Raw genomic sequence first — 10,912 nt, 5'->3', positions numbered from 1 at the left:
AAATTATGTAGAAATGTCTAAGCCTTGGCAAATCTTAGGTTTATATCAAAAGTAAATAACCTCACGTAGATACTCCTATCACTGGGAGGAGTTTACAGGCTACCTTCAAGAAAAATAAACCTATTAAAAAAGCATACTTTAGTCTTAGGATATTAAAGTTGATGATAACTTAAGTTGAAATGTATATCTAAGGTTACTTCTGGGCCAATGGAAGCCTTACTAATGTATGTACTGTGTACTATAGGTTTGGTCAAGTTTAACTACTTGTGACAATTCATTCTTTAGTTTGTAACTGAGATATACCAATAAGGATAGTCCTCATCATAATATAAACCAGACTTTAGAAGTGTTCTAACTTAGTGTGGCAATGTGTCTTGTTTTTTTAAAAGACTCTATTTAATTGTAAGGGGACGTGCACTAATAAACTAAATTGATTGTTTAAGAGCCTGTCATACTGTACAGTTTACTCCCTATAGTTTGTGGAAGTGTGGCTGACAATGCAGAGGAGTGTGGCCGCACTGTTAAGACTGATTACTACTCTTACCTGCACACACAGCATTATGACTGACTGAAAAATTGGATCAAGTCATCTCAATATTTTGTTCCTTAATTTATGATGGCTACACAAAACAAAGAAATAGACCCAGTATATTAAACACATACACCTATTTGTGTACTTTCACACAATGGTAAGCAATACAATGCATGACATGCATTGCCTCATATATGGTGTATGTATGTTAGACTGAAGCCATTATCCTTTTCTCTAGGCCCTTATGGAGTTTGTTGATCAAGCAAATTACAAAACAATTACTGTTCCACCAGGATTAGGCAGTAACTAAATCACTTTCTACTTCAGAATCAAATCTAATTATAACTACAACCCAGCTTACCAGTCCTGCTATACACTAATTATACACTAATCATTACCATCAGCATATTGTAAACTATCTGTGCAAGATCCACATCATGTGACCCCCAAAAGTCGTCTCAAGAAAGATTAATCCACATTTACCTAATGAGGAGATAAAGACAAAGACAATAAGAAACATATCAGAACTAGATGTTTAATGCAAACGATAAAATCCCTTGTTTTTGAGTTGCCTTTTTAATATTTACTCAACAGTTATTCCATTGCTCACAGATACACAAGCTTATGCTAAAATGACTCAATAATTGCAGGTTCATTCATTTTATTGCAAGGCGCTTTTATTTTAAAGTTGAATAATTTTTGGAAATTTATCCATAAAGAAAACAAAAGGCAAAACTTGGTAACATGTTTGCAATCCTATGGATTAGACTAACTTGATCAGCACACTTTCTAATTAGGTACTTTTAACGTTGTTTGGTGCAGCAGGCCAATAAAGTTGTTCATCTTTGTATGAACACCAATTTTGTAATTCTATTACTTTGAAGTCAAGCAAAGTTAGACCTAATTACTGGTCTAGATTGCTTCTTTCAAACTATCTGTATACCAGTGTGAAGCAGAGGCTGCTCTATTACATAAATGTTAGTGTTTTTGCTTTAACAACTTTCCCAGTAACTTCATTTCCAACTTTGCCAATATGCATCAACATGATGCACCCACCCCGCCCCCCCCCCCCGCCCCACCCAAACACACTCTTATAACATAATTACTGAATTACACACTAACTTTAAGAACAGAAACATAATACAAATGCATTAAGGATTTCAGATGACATAACATGCTGAATCCTACAAGAACTTGTCATATTGTGTTGTACGATCTTCTGTGGTAGAATCATAAACTGTTGCTTGTCACAGTGCAATACTCAATACCTATCGATATCCATGACAACTATTTAATATGATGGGATGGGTGGACCACGCCATAAATTACATAATATCCACTCAACCTGGAGACGGTGACAATAGAAAGCCTTTATTAGCATTATATGCCCACACATGAAAGAAACTGTTACATTATGAAACAATGTGTGTCTAATGACCATTAAAATTGGTCAGATTTGTAAGATTAGAGATGTACTTGGCATCAGAATTGCATCCTCTTGAAACCTATAATTATGGTACAATTTGTAAAGATGATGCTACAATTAGAGAAACACTGAACAAAAGAGGTTTCACAGAATCCCTGGGACACAACCTTTAGCAGTGTTCTAACTAGATTGTTCATATGTTATGTCTTGTTTTGCAGTGATTGGAATTGATGGGGGTTGGGGGGGGGTGCTGGATGATAGACTTTCCGGTGTAGAAATTTCCCTTGAGGGATCATCTGATATGTCATGGAGTAAAAATATCTAATTAAAAACTTGCATTCTCATGGAGGAGGGGGATGGGTGGGGTGGGTGGGTGGGGTAAGAATCAGGTGTTGGACCATACAACCATTACCCTGCTGATGTAAACTGTACGCACTTCTTCCAAGAGCTGTAATCCGGATATGAAACTGGTAAATCCCTAAAAAGGCTGATCTCAGTACTGAATAATTCCAGTTTACTTGATGATGAGAAAAACAAAATACATTTGGTCATCAATTATTCATGTAAATTGTCATCACCTGTTCTGCAAGTAGCTGCATTCTACCATGTAACATTGTCAAACACAGAACACCGCTACTATAAACATATGGTATGCTACTGTAGTTTCAAAGTAAATCACTCAGTTATAATTATAATAACAATGTAAAGAAACTAATGCAACTAGAATACAAATCTATAGACTATACAAGATGAGTTCAAGGTCTCACAATGCTTCCCACAGTGTATATACAGCTCACCTAATACCAAACTAATTGACATATAAAGAAACATTAATTTGAAATTGAGACAAGCATTGAATCTTCAATACAAACTTTAGGCAATGCCACTAGCAATCCAGACTGTTTTATATTCAATTGAGAAACAAAAGTAATAACAATGCAACCCTGAAATAGAATGGAGCCTGAAGAAAACAAGATGAAGGATTCTGGTCACATAATTTAGGAACCGTTGGTTCACTGTACTGTCTATAGGTTGATGAATTTGTAGGATTTATGAAATGATGACATTGTACTATAATTGATTGAGTTAAAGTACATATTTTTCTATCTGCAGACTTTGAGTATACTGTTATTTCATAACATGTTGTTCGGTGCAGTCCTGTTGTGAGAGGGTGAGGGTTGGGTGGAGGCTAGAGTTGTACGTCAGCTAAGTGCCCAGTGAAATATGTGATAAAGAATGATATACTTTTAACTTTGGATAAAAAAGACTTAAAAAAAAGTGGATATGGTGACACAACTGTACATGGAACTGTGCCTGTCTCTCAATGTTACTGGTTTTGTGTACACCTTACTTGAATGATGCTTCTTTAGCCTCACAAGATGTGATTGTGAATCTTAGAACTGATGTGCGAGGGTTTTTCAGGAGTTTGGAGAAAAATATCAAAGAAGAAAATTAGATACAAACTCAACCATAATATTCAGCTGATATGATAGACACCTTTGAGATGAATACCAAAGGTGGAGTTGATTTGCATTTTACTGTCCAATTACATTTCAAATCATATTTCCAATATGTAAGCAAATGCTTAAAACAGTCATCTCTACTGTACTACAGTAAATAAACATCATAACAAACAAAGTACATTAAAGTTCAAGATTATATCCATAGTTATGTGACCTTTGTGTGACCTACCTAAATTAATCAAGGTTTCTTGTTTTTGTTTGATGGAGTGTTCATTACAAATACCTCTAACTCAAAGCTCAGCAATACAGACTGAGTTGACTTCTTTTAATGTTTCTACAGCATTATGGAATATCTAAAATGGTATTTGAAGAAAAAAAATAACTTAACTGAAGACATATTTGTAGGTAACCCAAGCTACTTTCTTACAGAACCAACAAGTTGTCTTCCAGTCTTACCATTCTAGAAGTGTCAGGAGTTCTAGAAGAATTTATTAATATGAGTCTTGGAGGCAATTTTTATTTCAGTTTGACAAATGGTTAAAACGTACCAGAGGGTGTTTGGGGGCCTATTGTGTCATGGCAAGCTCACTACAAACATACCAATTACTGGATTAATCCATAAAAATCTACCACAGTTTGTTGAAACATTACTATCACTGTTCTATACTAACCATGAATGTTATTACCATTACATGGAAGAAATATCAGATGATAAACCACTCGTTGTCCTTGTCAGCTTAGTATGAACACTTCCATCAAAAACTGGTAACTACAGGTGGAATAGGTGATCCCCTAATAGCTCGCTTCATAATTAACCTAATGAAGAGAAAAGAAAGTGATGTGAATGAGATTTAAGTCCTAATTATAGGAGACATTGAGAATATCAGTCAGAAATAGATACTGTATGTGTATGTCTCTGGCTAACTACCCTGTATACATGGACAATCACAGAGAAAAAATACAGAGGAAGGAAAGTACACTTCAGTTTCCAATAACCAGGTAAGTGTAAAAACAATTAACCAGTTAAGCATCAAACTTGAACCAGATTGTCCGTTGTTTAGTGGAAGTGGCATATAAAGGTGTGGTGCAGTGATATAAATGAGCTCCCAAAGGAGAGTCCAACCTCACACAAACCCAACCATGCATGGCCTGACTGAGAAATGTGTGAGATTTCGCACCTCTCTTTCGTATTGAGGACAGAATGTCTTTTGAATTTCCACTCATTAGGAGATAATTGTATCTAATTTAGTGTGTCAGCTTTGGTGGATGTGTTTTCATATTATTTTTCTTTATTTAATGGCACCAGGCCCCTGGAGATTGCATTGGCTACATTGACCTAGTTACACCTGGGCCAAAGCCAAAATTGGTCATCCTCAAATCCCAAAAGTAAAGTTATTTCTGTGGGAGAAATTTATTTTGGGCTCATGGCAGTACTAATTTTCACTTCAGAATAAAATTTAAAAAAATCCCAAAAATTTCGTTATCAGTGACATAGAGGTCGTTGAAATCTAAAAAGATGCGCACTAGGTGCGAGGGACGGAATTAAGTCTTATTGACCTAGCTGAAAATAAGGATGAGTGAGGTAAATTTAGTTTTCTGTAATTTCATGTTCATCTCTAGTGCAAATTATTCATTGGAAAAGTTTTGAATTTTTTTTTAATAAAAATGAAGAAAAATAGGAAAAAACGGTTCAAAATTCCGTCCCTCGCATTTTTTGACACAATTTTTTTTTTTAAGAGAGAGAGGAAATAGTACAGTATGCATACAAATCTGCAAAGTATCAACTATCAGTGACTTGAACATCTGTAGTGATGAAAGAAACTGAACAAAAATATGAATGGTGCATTATGGGTAATCAACATTTTCGCGAGGGACGGAATTCAGTGCGAGGGACGGAATTCTGTTACAGTTTGGTGCTACACGTCTGTAGTCCTAATCTGTTGCTAATAGAAATAGTTGGCAGAACATACGTGTAAATTTCAACGACACAACTATAGCAGAATTCGACAGCAGGCTGAACTTGCAAAGTTGAAGTAGGCACTTCCAGGAACAAACAGTGCTATCTATCATCCAAGTGGACTTCAGCGAGAACTATGCTAACAACTAAAAGAATGAAATACAGTCGGCATACTTTGGCCACAAGAATTTCACATTGTACACTGTTTGTGCATGGTACGCTGAAAGTGAGGAAGGTGAAGTGCAAAACCTTCTGTGTCATCAGTGATTACATGTCACATGACAAGTTCTAAGCTTTGCACTTCAATAAAGCTATCATTGAAAAGGTCCAACAATTTGTCCAAATCTGGATGAGAGGTTCAATTTTGGTCCGATGGCTGTGCTAGTTGAAATCAAAATATTGCTTTTACTTCCTTGCCACCCAGTACCCATGTGACATTCCAATAACATGGAGTTATTTTGAATCTCACCATGGGAGGGCCCAGTAGATGGGGGTGGGGGGGGGGAAAGATAAAATCAAGTGTGTACTGTGATGTCAAAGCAGGTAAAACTTCTCATCACTAGTGCCAAGCAGTTAGCAGAATATGCCAACATAGAGTGAATGCAACAGATACATTCTATGTACCTGCATATGGCATAATCGTGCCTAGGCTTCTATGCCAGACAAGGTACCTGAAGTACCAGGCACTGTACACACAAGGTCCATTTTATTGACCGTACATGCAGTAATGGTAAGAGCAAACTGACTTTCTTCCTACAGAGTCAGTTTTGTGAACCAGTTGAAGAGATGCTCAGGGAGCAGTTGTATGACTTAAATGATGGAGTTGAAAGTCAGGTAGTATGATCAGGAACCAGATCCTAATCTGAATAAAGTGGAAAACAGTGGTCAGGTTGAGTAGAATGGGGATCAAGATCAAATTGGTAGTCAGCTGGTTAACAATGATCAGTTACCATGGAAAGTGGTGGGTGGGTGATAGTTGAGTATAATGGTCAGTTGTATCCAGGAGAGGTGGAAAACATAATTGTCAGTAATTCACAGGTTAATGCCATGGCAAAAACAGGGAAGTATTGGAAGTGGCCAGAGGCAAAAGACCTACTGTGGTATTCAAGGGATATGGTGAAAGGAAATATAGCCCCTGTTCTCCCTGTATGCTGAACCAGAGACCATTATTTGTGTAATGAATTGTAAGCATTCATATCAATTCCTTGCACATTGGTGAGCTGTTTGTTGATTTCCAAATCTACATCATATCCAAGAGTTTGACATGTTAATGTTCCAATTTATATTGAATTGCATTGATGTATGTTGTGTACAATAGTTCATTTTTCTTGTTAATGACAACTTAATGAGTTAACGTCATGATGGGGGAAGAAGTTTTTAACTCTTTCATATGCTGTTTGGATCCGAATCTAAGCAGAGTTTTGTTAATGAATATGTGAATTGTCAATTTGAATTACAATGGTGACTTTGTTTCCTTGTATAAAGTATAAATGTTGAATTTGTACAGTAAATTAGTTTTCAGTTTCCAAATTTAAAAATTATATATTGTCCCACACTGTTGTATACACCTACAATATAAAGGTGGAAAATAGATTTAGTATTTGTGTTGGGTTTAAGATTCCTCATTTCGGGGAAGTGGTGGATGGAGGTGACTTAATTATCATTCACCAAGGCATTTGAGTGGTGAGTGATGGAATGAATTTCAATTTTGATTCCAATTTACCTACATTTCACCAATCATCCCATCACCACCCCCATCTGTTCCTTGAATGTGTGTTCATTAATTGGATTGTGTAATTTGTGATAATATTCCCACTGCTTGTGGGAGCATGGCAATGACAAACAGAATTTACAACAGCTTTTTCTCTAATTAATCAACATAAACAGCGATTCCGTCCCTCGCATTCCGTCCCTCGCGCTGACTTTTTTTCGTGAAATTAAAGCGTAACCTAATTTAGCTATGAGATTTTTAAAACACATTTCAGTTAATATCAGAAGAGTAATTGATCTTGTTATAAATGGTATGATTGGATATAGATTCCTCCTAAATTTGATAATAATACGTCAAATGTTTGGAGTGCATGCACACCCAGTTTTTATCATTCCGTCCCTCGCGCCAATTAATGTTCGTTGCTATGGCAACATGTTAAATTTTGAATATGTTTCAATTGTTTTATTATGTTGTATGTTACTCTCTTTATTTAACCTACTACTGGATTTTTCATATTTCACTACTGTTGAGCTGGGATATATAGAAACGTATATCAAATTCCGTCCCTCGCACTTACGGAGGTTTTGACTTTGGCCCACCTCTCTCGGGTCTCTTTCTAGATTTTAGATCACCAAAGGTTTATAAAGTACCCTGTTCAGCTGGTCAATAGCCGTACAATATGGTTAGTTCTTTCTACAAATTTGGCAGATGAAGACACTTATAACCTCAAAATTTTGAGTTAAAAAGTTTTGAGATGAAAAAGTCAAAATTTTGACTTTTGAGGTGAAAATCTTGAGATAAAAATTCCTAATATTGAGAAAGCAAATTCAAAATTTGGAAATTTGGGGACACTTATATATTTTTTTAAGCCACCGTACTTAGTCGGTGAAGTTAGATCAGTTTTGAGACCAATTAGATTTCTTAAAACCAACTGCAGTGACTGGCTCAGCAATGTTTAAAAATTAAACAAGCATAAGTGACAATTCTTTATTCACAGCTGTACATTCTCAGATTAGTAGGAAGTATTTCCAATTGTGAGCGCATGAGGACATGTCAGAAATGGAAATACTTAATCTGATTTTACTCTGAGCCCTAGCAGGGGACTTCAGAAAAGCTCTGTAACATCTCTGAGACTTCTTGTCCTCTTCTACTAAGCTTAAAGTGCATGTAAATACATGTTAGAGAGAAAAATGTGATTTCTATGAAGTATAAATCTAAGCCCTGGTGGGAGTCCCTTCGGACTTTAGCTGAGGCATTTTCACTTTTCAGATATTAAATGTTCTCTGATAGTGATTTTGCAGCCCTAGTGGAGCCTATGGGGGAGGGGCGTGGGGGCAAGTGCTCACCACCCTAATGGATACCAGTGCTTGTATAAATGTTTGAATGCCCTCTAAATGTGTTTATTTTAAACAGTATTTAGCTCTCAAATATCCAAGGAAGAAATGTTATCATGACATGATATTGATAACTAGTGGCACAGGAAATTAACTTCCTTAACCATGCTTGCTAGCGGTAGCCAGCAGTTTTGGTGAATAAAGTCACAACAACCAGATTTACTTCATTCTTACTATTCCTATGGAACTCTGTGCATCAAGAAGTGTAGGATACTGAAAGAAGCTTGATAGGTTCATAGGTCCTGATCTCCAGTACAGTCTCCGTCTTCATATTTACTAGAGGGTTTCTTCCTACGGTTGAATCATTACATCATGGAGCCGTTAGAGCCTCAGTGACTTCTAAATCAAAAGTGAAACACTAACATGAAATCAAATGAGTTATTTAGATATTTCAGAAGGCTTCAGAAACAAAAGGATACTCACAACAAAGAAAAACTCATGATAGCAGTTCCACTTTGATCCAATAAAACACTACAATAATGCTTGTATATGATATGGAATATTGAATCTCAATCTTTGGAAAACCTTGGGCTTCATTTGACCTTTACTCACTGGCAGGTTAGCACTTAAATCCACAATATCCCAGGAGAGGAAACAACTCCAGAGTACTTTAAGAGTAGGTTTTTATGACTTAATTTGGCTAAAACCTTTCAGACAGTTGGATGATCTCGCGAATTATGTAGAACACTTTTAAATTAATAATTTGATCAAATTATTTGAAGAAGGAAAACCTACCCTTCAACTTGTAACCAACTATAACAGGCATGCTTCACCATACTTCAACTAGGGTGTTACTAAAACGAATGACAATTGCGTTACACATAACGAATGACAATATGTTGTACACACTAAAAAATTGCGTTGACTAAAACGAATGACAGTAATGACAGCACAGACATTTGCTTCAACCGGATATCACAGTTCAGACTTTGTGGGTATCTAGATCTAGTAAAGTACTGACAAGATAAAAACGCACCTTATAGTAAGCGAAATTGTAAGTCTGATTTTAAAAAGTAAATTTAACGTCATTTTTCCGATATTAATTGTTAGAAACTAACAATACTATAATCTTGAAACGGCTTCAGTTATCTTTCTATATAAATCTACAGAGGTAAAAAGCACAGCACTCAAGCGCATTCTCACACCAAAACTTTCCCTGTGGTTTCTATCCGTAAATTACACCAAAACCCTGCAACCACGTAATATGCCATTTTCCTCAAATCATTTTTGCGCAGAAAACCAATAACCGCATATACTCCACTCCGTTAATCATTCTATCTCTTCTCAAGACTGTCCTTCGTTGTCATTCGTTGTCATTCGCTGTCATTCGCAAATGATAATTAACCCTGTACATAGTCAATTGTCATTCGCTGTCATTCGTTTTAGTTTGTCCCCTTCAACTAGCCCTACATTGTGCTGAGCATAGGACACGCGTTATGCTGGCATTGCATACTATTGAATATTGTAACTAAAATAGTTAGACTAGGCCTAAAGTAGGCTGCACTTAGGTTATATGACTAGAGAAGACCTAAGCCATAACGTTGAACGTTATGATGGCCTGTGAGCCTGTCCTTGTACGTGCATAGCCTAACGCTATGAAAGGAACTCAACTGATACGTGGGATTTCTTCTTTGACAATTGTATTATACTCCGTCTGTTTCTTTCAGTATCATGTTCACCATCTGGAATGTGTTGCATGATCTTCATATTTCGTAAGCCAGTACTGTAGCTTCGGGGAATCACGTCAAACAAACATGGAAGTACAACCATACATGCGCCATTCTTCAAACGCTGTTTACACTGTGGCGTTGGTTTGTTTAGATTTTGAAAATGAGACTTGTTCAATTCGTTTTCCGTGGCTACGAGGGAAATTCCCCTATTTTTCAGATAAATGGTCAATCTTCCAATTGAAATAATAGCAATTTACCGCAAAATGGTAAATTCCTTAGATCTAATAAGTGAGGACTTAAACAATATGCCGAAAAATGTCATTTTATCATTTGCACCTTGACATTTTTCTGCTAATGTTGCGTTCATAGAATCCTGTACAGCAGCTTGAAATTGCCATCAAGACAGCAAGATAAACATGTCTTAGACATTTTCTTCAGCCCGGATAGGCTATTGATTAACTACAAGCTTGGAAAAAAGGTCAATACTTTATTATTTCTAAAAACTTTTGAAATGACGGGATGAAAGATTTTGGGTATTTCAACATTAATCAGAAAAGTTATAAGTTGTACACTAGGATATGGAAGTCGAAGGGGGGGGGTGGATTGGCAATGTTACATTTAGCTGATAAGATGGCCACTTCTACGGGTGTACACCCGTCTCCAACCCCCCCCCTCCCCTCCGACTTTACAAAAAAGTATTGATTGGCAAAAATGGTGTATGGAGCTAATTTAAGACCTAACTGTAGTCTAATTATGCTC

The sequence above is a fragment of the Apostichopus japonicus genome, chromosome 7 (assembly GCF_037975245.1).
Source record: "Apostichopus japonicus isolate 1M-3 chromosome 7, ASM3797524v1, whole genome shotgun sequence".
NCBI classification, from domain to species: Eukaryota; Metazoa; Echinodermata; class Holothuroidea; order Aspidochirotida; family Stichopodidae; genus Apostichopus; species Apostichopus japonicus.
Note: the sequence above shows the minus strand (reverse complement) of the source record.